The sequence below is a fragment of the Aotus nancymaae genome, unplaced genomic scaffold (genome assembly GCF_030222135.1).
Source record: "Aotus nancymaae isolate 86718 unplaced genomic scaffold, 86718_ANA_hifiasm-v0.15.2.pri h1tg000015l_1, whole genome shotgun sequence".
NCBI lineage: Eukaryota > Metazoa > Chordata > Mammalia > Primates > Aotidae > Aotus > Aotus nancymaae.
Genome location: NW_026988427.1, coordinates 5,565,320 through 5,575,872, shown reverse-complemented (window position 1 = coordinate 5,575,872; position 10,553 = coordinate 5,565,320). Strand labels below are relative to the sequence as shown.

At 40.9% G+C, this 10,553-nt stretch overlaps 1 pseudogene; it reads left to right on the top strand.

Annotated features, from left to right (window-relative positions):
- Nucleotides 1-608: 608 nt before the first annotated feature.
- On the top strand, nucleotides 609-1,102 carry LOC105707679 (small ribosomal subunit protein eS10-like; annotated as a pseudogene).
- The last annotated feature ends 9,451 nt before the right edge of the window (nucleotides 1,103-10,553 follow it).

The window sequence follows — 10,553 nt, the reverse complement described above, 5'->3', positions numbered from 1 at the left end:
TTTGTGTTTTTTGAGACCGAGTCTCGCTCTGTTGCCCAGCTGGAGTGGTGCAAAGGCACAATATCGGCTCACTGCAAATTCCACCTCCTGGGTTCAAGAGATTCTCCTGCCTCAGCCTCCCAAGTAGCTGGGATTACAGGCACCCACCACCACACCTGGCTAATTTTTGTATTTTTAATAAAGACAGGGTTTTGCCCTGTTGGCCAGGCTGATCTTGGACTTCTGACCTTAGGCAATCCACCCTAATCCACTCAGCCACCCTACAAATTAGGCATTAGAGAAGAGGGCCACACATTGTTATATACCAACTAAGTTATACAGCAAAAATTTCAACCTTGACACTTCTGTTGAACGTTCATCTTTTTTTTTTTTACCATGATGATGGTTATAACCCTGGAGAACATCCTAAGTACAGAGCACTCAGCTTGGTACCCGTATTACCTCCTGTCTTCACCCTGACACATGAGTTCTTCTGTCCCCAGCTTAGTGTGAAGAAAATGACTGTAAGCAAACAAAAGTTCACCAGATCAAAGAATTCATATGTGACGCGATGTGGTGACTCTTGTCCTTCCTTTCTGGCTCCAGCCCCGGATGCTACAACTACCAAGATGTTGATGCCTAAGAAGAACCGGATTGCCATTTATGAACTTCCTTTTAAGGAGGGAGTCATGGTGGCCAAGCGGGATGCCCACATGCCTAAGCACCCGGAGCTGGCAGACAAGAATGTGCCCAACATTCATGTCATGAAGGCTGTGCAGTCTCTCAAGTCCCAAGGCTACATGAAGGAACAGTTTGCCTGGAGACATTTCTACTGGTACCTTACCAATGAGTGTATCCATTATCTCTGTGACTATCTTCATCTGCACCCAGAGACTGTGCCTGCCACCCTACACTGCAGCCATCCAGAGACTGGCAGGCCTCGGCCTAAAGGTCTGGAGAGTGAGCGACCTGCAAGACTCACAAGAAGGGAAGCAGGCAGAGACATAGGTGGAGTGCTGTGCCACCTGGTACCGACAAGAAAGCCGAGACTGGGGCTGGATCAGCAACCGAATTCCAGTTTAGAGGCAGATATGGTCGTGGACGAGGTCAACCACCTCAGTAAAATTGGAGAGGATTATTTTGCATTGAATAAACTTACAGCCAAAAAACTAAAAAACAAACAAACAAAAAGAATGTGATGACTCTTGAGCCCCGTGCTTTCCCCCAAACACTGTAGGTCCCATTCACGTTCAATGGTGGCCCCAGTTGGCCCCAGAATAAATGCCTGCCATAGACACATTTTGTTGGCACCATCTTCATTTCAGCCAATCTGCAGGTGCCAGTGCCTGGGTGCTTGCCATGGCTCATCGCCAGCATGTAGTTGTCAGCTGGAATAACTATATTCTACTTGCTAAATTGGATTTCTTTCAGGAAAGGCTAGGATGGCAGATAAAAGCAGATTTTATAGCCATCCAATCAGAGGAAGCTGAATTTCATTTGAACAGGTGAGGGGATGTCTTTCAGCTTTCTCTTTTAAAAACCAGAGGGAAGCACTTAGATGCTGAGGCCAATTCATCAGGGTTTAGGAGGCTTTTTTATTAGTCACTTACAGAAAACATTTTCCCCTTACAGATGGTTACGTATTGCAACAAAAATTCCTGTCTAGGCTCCATGCCTAGCTCAGACTTGAAAAGCCATGGGGGGCGGGGAAGTAAATGGCACCATCTCATTCCAAGTCAGGAATGAGAGATCACAAAGATGCCAGGGTAAGTCAAAGGGGAAAGAGAAGACTTTCCGACACACGGTGTTGGAGCAATTCAATATCCATAAGCAAAAATGAACACCAGCACTTAGCTCACACCATATACAAAAATCAAACAAAATTGATCACAGACATAAATATAAAGCCTAAAACTATAAAGCATCTAGAAGAGAGTGGATGAAAATTTCTGTTACCTTGAGTTAGGCAAAGATTTTTATAGATGAGTACATACAGCAAAAACTATAAAAATAATTGATAACTTGATCTTTATTTAAATTAAAAACTTTTGCTCTTCAGAAAACACTGTTAAAAAAATTTTAAAAGTAAGCTTCAGAATTGTAGAAAGTGCTTGTGAAAAACATATCTGATAAAGGACTTGTATCCAGAGCATATAAAGAGCTCTTACCACTCAATGATTAGAAAATCAACACCATTAAAAAAGAACAAAAGATTTAAACAGACACTTATTCAAGTAAAAATGCAGATGGCAAGTAAACACGTGAAAAATGCTCAACACCATTAGCCATTCGGTAAATGCAATTTAAAACCACAATGAGATACCTCTATACACCTATTAAAATGGCAAAAACAAACAAACAAACAAACAAAAATCATCAACACCAAGTGCCATAGAGGATACAGAGCAACTGGAGCTCTCATACCTCACTGGCAGGGATGCAAAATGGCTCTCCCGGCCACTTTGAAAGCACAGTTTGGCAATTTCCTATATAGTTTAATATACACCCAGCAGTCCTATTATAGATGTTTACCCAAAAGAAATAAAAATATATGTCCACGAAAAGACCTGTATGCAAATGTTTATGGCAGCTCCATTCATAATCACCCCAAATTATAAGCAACCCAAATGTTCCTCAACTAATAAAAAGATAAATTGTATATCTATATGATTTATGGAATGCTGCCATTATGGATTTAATGTCCCCTCCAAAACTCATGCTAAAATTTAATTGCCATTGTGACTGTATTAAGAGGTGATTAGGCCATGAGGGGTCAGGAAAGGATTAATGTCATTACAGTGAGTTTGTTACTTCGAGCGTGGGTTCTGATAAAAGTGAGTTGGGCACTCTCTAGCTCTCTCACTTTTGCTCTTTCTTGCCCTTTCACCTTCCACGATGGATGATGCAGCATGAAGACTGTCACCAGATGCAGGCACCATGCTCTTGCACTTCCCAGCCTCCAGAACCATCAGCTACATAAACTTCTTTTCTCTATAAATTACCCAGCCTCTTGTATTCTGTTGTGTCAATACAAAATAGACTAAAACAGCTATGAAGCAGTAAAAAGAAATGAACAACTAGTATATGCAATAACATGAATGATCTTTAAAAGCATGATGCCAGTTGAAAGCAGTTAGACACAAAAGGCCACATACTGTATGATTTTATTTATATAATAATTGAGAACAAAAAAAAAGAAAATATTGGGACAGAAATCAGGTGAATGGGCTGGGAGCAGGGACAGAATGGGGAAGATTTTTGATTGCAAAAGGGCATGAGGGAAATTTCTAGAGTGGGAAATATTCTATATCTGGATTGTGGTGGTGGCTATATGACTGTGAACCTTTGGCAAAATGTATAGAATTGCATACTTAAGAAGGATAAATTTTACATTTTGTAAATTATCAATAAAGCTGACTTTGAACAAAAAGAGTGAAATAATTCACATCCTACTCTTTCCTCCTCCCTATAATAATATATAAAAGTGATAATAAAGGTGAAAATAACAATGCCAGCACAATTACTCCAATAGTAGAAATCTACACTGTAGCACATATGTTTAATATCAAGCATCATAGTCTTGTATTCCCCAGAGTGCGAAGCTTGTGAAATTGGATAATCCTTCCTTTATTTTCTGTTTCTATCACCAAAAAAAACCAAACACACAAAATAGACTTTCATTTTCCCAAACGTTCTTTTTCTGAAAAAAAGATAACATTTCATTTCCTTACACTCTGTTTCAATCCACAAAGGAACAGAGGCAGCTTACAAGAGTGCTTTCAATAAAGTAGAAGCTATAAATAAAAAATCAGGGCCAAAGAAAATACATGTCACACAAAAAGGTCTAAAAGAAGAAGGAAATTGGGATGTGGACAGGGAAATCATAAGGTTTTACTCACTCATTTAACCACTGTAAAAGCTCAAAAGTGAGCTTTTTCTCACTCATTTAACTATGACTTTCCTGATGGACCATGGAGGGGGAGCTTGGAAAAATGTACGAATCAGAGGGATCCAAGATGGCCAATTAGGAGCAGCTCAGGATTGTAGCTCCCAGTGAAAGCGCAGAGGGTGAGTGGATGTCGCATTTCCAGACAGACTTTTATTGCCCACAGACCAGGAGATTCCCAGGCAGAGGAGCCCCATGGGTCACCAGCGTGGCTGGTTTGGCCAGCATGGTTGTTTTTGGCTGCGCCCTGGTGTGGCGGTTCTCCATATAAAATACACGGGTCTGGGCACCATTTTAGCTGGTGATTGAAGCTCTGGGAAGACAGAGTTGCCCATTCATCTGATTAAAAACGGGACTGAAATGGAGAGCCAGGCCAGGAGATTCCCAGGCAAAAAAGGGCCAGGAATCTAAGTGCCACTGTTTCAGATGGCCCAGTGGGTTGCCGCACGGGAAATCACACAGATCCCAGTGACTTTTCAACAGGTGACTAGAACATCTGGGAGACGGTCGACCATTCAATTAAAAAAAAAAAAAAGGGCTCTGAGGCAGGGAGCCAGGTGATCAGGCTCAGCTGGTCCCACACCCACAAAAAAACAGCAATTGGAAATGCTCTGGATTGAGGGTTTCACAGCAAGCACAGCTGAACCTGGGATGGTCCAGCTCTGTGGGAGAGGGGCATCTGCCATTACCGAGGCAGTCCACCACTATGGAGATTGCTTGCCATTGCCAAGGCAGCCTGCCATTACAGAGAGAGTCTGCCATTATAGAGGTGGGCTGCCATTGCTGAGGCAGTTCTAACTATACCCATATAAACAGGACTGCAGAGAAGTTCACATGGCAGCTGGGCGGAGCCCACAGCAGCTCAGCAAAGCCTCTGCAGGCAGACAGTGACTAGGCTGCCTCCTCACTTGGCAGGGCAGCCCTGAAAAAAGGCAGCAGCACAACAGAAACTCATAAATAAAGTCCTAACTCCCCAGGACACAGCACCTGGGAAAAAAAAAAAAGGAGGGGTTTATGAGTGCTGCTGCAGCAGACTTAAACGTACCTGCCCAGCAGCTCTGAATGAACAATGGAGCTCACAGTTCAACACTTGAGCTCCTATAAAGGACAGACTGTCTCCTCAAGCAGCTTCCTGACTCCGTATATCCAGAGTGACCTCATAAAGGAGAGCTCATACTGACATCTGGAGAGTATCCTTCTGGGACAAAGATAGCAGAAGAAGAAACTGGCAGCAACCTTTACTGTTCTGCAGCTGCTGCAGCTGATTCCCAGGCAAGTCGGGCCTGGAGTGGACCTCAGCAGTCCTATAGCAGAGGGGCCAGACTGTTAGAAGGAAAACTAAGAAACAGAAAGAAATAACTTCACCATCAACAAACTGTACATCCACTCAGAGACCCAATCTGAAAGTCAACAACTACAAAGACAACAGGTGGAAAAATCCACAAAGATGGGAAGAAATCAGTGCAAAAAGGATGAAAATACCCAAAACCAGAACTCCTCTCCTCCTACAAGGGATCACAACTCCTCACCAGCAAGGGGATGAGGCTGGATGGAGAATGAGTCTGATGAATTGACAGAATCAAGCTTCAGAAGGTGGGTAATAAGAAACTTCTGTGAGCTAAAAGAACATGTTCTAACCCAATGCAAAGCAACCAAGAACCTTAAAAAAAGATTTGATGAAATGCTAATGAGAATAAACAACTTAGGAATATAAGTGAATTGATGGAGCTGAAAAACAAAACACGAGAACTTCACAAAGCATACACAAGTTTCAACGCCGAATTGACCAAGCAGAAGAAAGGATACCAGAGGTCGAAGATCAACTCAATGAAATAAAATGAGAAGGCAAGATTATACAAAAAAGGGTAAAAAGGAATAAACAAAGTCTCCAAGAAATATGGGACTATGTGAAAAGACCTAATCTACCTTTGATAGGTGTACCTGAATGTGCCAAAGAGAATGAATCCAAGCTGGAAAATACTCTTCAGGAAAACTTCCCCAACCTAGCAAGGCAGGCCAATATTCAAGTCCAGGAAATACAGAGAACACCACAAAGATATTCCTCAAAGACAGCAACCCCAAGGCACATAATCATCAAATTCACCAGGGTTGAAATGAAGGAGAGAATGCTAAGGGCAGCCAGAGAGAAAGGTTGGGTCACCCACAAAGGGAAGCCCATCAGACTCACAGCAGATCTCTCAGCAGAAACCTTACAAGCCAGAAGAGAGTGGGGGCCAATACTCAACATCCTTAAAGAAAAGAACTTTCAACCCAGAATTTCATATCCAGCCAAACTAAGCTTCATAAGTGAAGGAAAAATAAAATCCTTTGCAAATAAGCAAGTACTCAGAGATTTCATCACCACCAGGCCTGCTTTACAAGAGCTCCTGAAAGAGGCACTAAACATAGAAAGGAACAACCAGTACCAGCCACTCCAAAAACATACCAAATGGTAAAGAGCATCAACACAATGAAGAAACTGCATCAACTAATGGGCAAAACAGCCAGCTAGCATCAAAATGGCAGGATCAAATTCACACATAACAATATTAACCCTAAATGTAAATGGACTAAATGCCCCAATCAAAAGACACAGACTGGCAAATTGGATAAAAAGCCAAAACCCATCAGTGTGCTGTATCCAGGAAACCCATCTCACATGCAAGGATACACAAAGGCTCAAAAGAAAGGGATGGAGAAAGATTTACCAAGCAAATGGAGAACAAATAAAAGCAGGAGTTGCAATTCTTATCTCTGATAAAATAGACTTTAAACCAACAAAGATCAAAAGAGACAAAGAAGGACATTACATAATGGTAAAAGGATCAATGCAACAAGAAGAGCTAACGATCCTAAATATATATGCACCCAATACAGGAGCACCCAGATACATAAAGCAAGTTCTTAATGACTTACAAAGAGACTTAGACTCCCACACAATAATAGTGGGAGACTTTAACACTCCACTGTCAATATTAGACAGATCAATGAGACAGAAAATTAACAAGGATATCCAGGACTTGAACTCAGACCTGGATCAACAAACCTAATAGACATTTACAGAACTCTCCACCCCAAATCCACAGAATGTACATTCTTCTCAGCATCACATCACACCTACTCTAAAATTGACCACATAATTGGAAGTAAATCACTCCTAAGCAAATGCAAAAGAACAGAAATCATAACAAACAGTCTCTCAGACCACACTGCAATCAAGTTAGAACTCAGAACTTAGAAACTAACTCAGAACCTCACAGCTTCATGGAGACTAATAAACAACTGGCTCTTGAATGTTGACTGGATAAACGATGAAAGGAAGGCAGAAATAAAGATGTTCTTCGAAACCAACAAGAACGAAGACACAACATACCAGAATCTCTGGAATACATTTAAAGCAGTGTCTAGAGGAAAATATATCTCAATAAATGCCCACATGAGAAGCAAGGAAAGATCTAAAATTGACACCCTATCATCAAAATTGAAAGAGCTAGAGGAGCAAGATCAAAAAACTCAAAACCTAGCAGAAGACAAGAAATAACTAAGATCAGAGCAGAACTGAAGGAGATAGAGACACAAAAAACCCTTCAAAAAAAATCAATAAATCCAGGAGCTAGTTTTTCAAAAAGATCAACAAAATAGACCATTAGCCAGATTAATAAAAAAGAAAAGAGAGAATAATCAAACAGATGCAATAAAAAATGATAAAGGGGATATCACCACAGATTCCACAGAAATTCAAACCATCATCAGAGATTATTACAAACAACTCTATGCACATAAACTAGTAAACCTGGAAGAAATGGATAAATTCCTGGACACTTGCATCCTCCCAAGCCTAAACCAGGAAGAAGCTGAAACCCTGAATAGACCAATAACAAGGTCTGAAGTTGAGGCAGCAATTAAGAGCCTACCACCCAAAAAAAAGCTCAAGTCCAGATGGGTTCACATCAGAATTCTACCAGACATACAAAGAGGAGCTGGTACCATTCCTTCTGAAACTATTCCAAGCAATCCAAAAAGAGGGAATCCTTTCCAAATCATTTTATGAGACCAACATCATCCTGATACCAAAACCCGACAGAGACTCAGCAAGAAAAGAAAGCTTCAGGCCAATATCCATGATGAACATAGGTGCAAAATCTTCAATAAAATACTGGCAAGCCGATTGCAACAGCACATCAAAAAGCTTATCCACCATGATCAAGTAGGATTCATCCCAGGGATGCAAGGCTGGTTCAACATATGCAAGTCTATAAACATAATTCACCACATAAACAGAACCAAACACAAAAACCACATGATTATCTCAATTGATGCAGAGAAGACCTTTGACAAAATTCCATAGTGCTTTATGCTAAAAACCCCTCAATAAACTAGGTATTGACGGAATATATCTCAAAATAATAAAAGCTATTTATGACAAACCAACAGCCAATATCATACTGAATGGGCAAAAACTGGAAGCATTCCCTTTGAAATCTGGCACTAGACAAGGATGCCCTCTCTCACCACTCCTATTCAATATAGTACTGGAAGTTCTAGCTGAGCAATCAGGCAAGAAAAAGAAATAAAGGGTGTTCAAATAGGAAAAGAGGAGGTCAATTGTCTATTTGCAGACGACATGATTGTATATTTAGAAGACCCCATCGTCTCAGCCCAAAATCTCCTTAAACTGATAAGCAACTTCAGGAAAGTCTCAGGATACACAATCAATGTGCAAAAATCACAAGCATTCCTATACACCAATAACAGACTTAAAGAGAGCCAAATCATGAATGAACTCCCATTCACAATTGCTACAAAGAGAATAAAATACATAGGAATACAACTAACAAAGAACGTAAAGGACCTCTTCAAGGAGAACTACAAACCACTGCTCAATGAAATAAAAGAGGACACAAACGGAGAAACATTCCATGCTAATGGTTAGGAAGAATCAATATCGTGAAAATGGCCATACTGCCCAAAGTAATTTACAGATTCAATGCTATCCCCATCAAGCTACTAATGACCTTCTTCACAGAACTGGAAAAAAACACCTTAAACTTCATATGGAACCAAAAGAGAGGCTGCATAGCCAAGAAAATGCTAAGCAAAAAGAACAAAGCTGGAGGCATCACACTACCAGACTTCAAACTATACGACAAGGCTACAGTAATCAAAGCAGCATGGTACGGGTACCAATACAGAGATATAGACCAATGGAACAGAACAGAGGCCTTGGAGGCAACACAACACATCTACAACCATCCGATCTTTGACAAACCTCACAAAAACAAGCAATGGGGAAAGGATTCCCTGTTTAACAAATGGTGTTGGGAAAACTGGCTAGCCATGTGCAGAAAGCAGAAACTGGACCCCTTCCTGACACCTTACACTAAAATTAACTCCAGATGGATTAAAGACTTAAACATAAGACCTAACACCATAAAAACCCTGGAAGAAAATCTAGGCAAAACCATTCAGGACATAGGCGTAGGCAAGGACTTCATGACCAAAACACCAAAAGCATTGGCAACAAAAGCCAAAATAGACAAATGGGACCTAATCAAACTCCACAGCTTCTGCACAGCAAAAGAAACAGTCATTAGAGTGAATCGGCAACCAACAGAATGGGAAAAAATTTTTGCAATCTACCCATCTGACAAAGGGCTGATATCCCAAATCTACAAAGAACTAAAACAGATATACAAGAAAAAAACAAGCCCATTCAAAAGTGGGCAAAGGATATGAACAGACACTTTACAAAAGAAGACATACATGAGGCCAACAAACATATGAAAAAATGCTCATCATCACTGGTCATTAGAGAAATGCAAATCAAAACTACATTGAGATACCATCTCATGCCAGTTAGAATGGCGATCATTAAAAAATCTGGAGACAACAGATGCTGGAGAGGAAGTGGAGAAATAGGAACATTTTTACACTGTTGGTGGGAGTGTAAATTAGTTCAACCATTGTGGAAGACAGTGTGGCAATTCCTCAACGACCTAGAAATAGAAATTCCATTTGACCCAGCAATCCCATTACTGGGTGTATATCCAAAGGATTATAAAACGTTCTACCATAAGGACACATGCACATGAATGTTCACTGCAGCACAGTTTACAATAGCAAAGACCTGGAACCAACCAAAATGCCCATAGATGATAGACTGGACAGGGAAAATGTGGCACATATACACCATGGAATATTATGCAGCCATCAAAAATGATGAGTTGATGTCCTTTGTAGGGACATGGATGAACCTGGAAACCATCATTCTCAGCAAACTGACACAAGAACAGAAAATCAAACATCACATGTTCTCACTCACAGGAGGGTGTTGACCAATGAGAACACATGGACACAGGGAGGGGAGCATCACATACTGGGGTCTGTCAGGGGGAAATAGGGGAGGGACAGCAGGGAGTGGGGAGTTGGGCAGAGATAGCATGGGGAGAAATGCCAGATATAGGTGATGGGGAGGAAGGCAGCAAATCACACTGCCATGTGTGTACCTATGCAACAATCTTGCATGTTCTTCACATGTACCCCAAAACCTAAAATGCAATAAAAAAAAATAAAAAAGAAAAGAAAATGTATGAATCAAAGAATCTACATAGCACATAACCAGAACCCC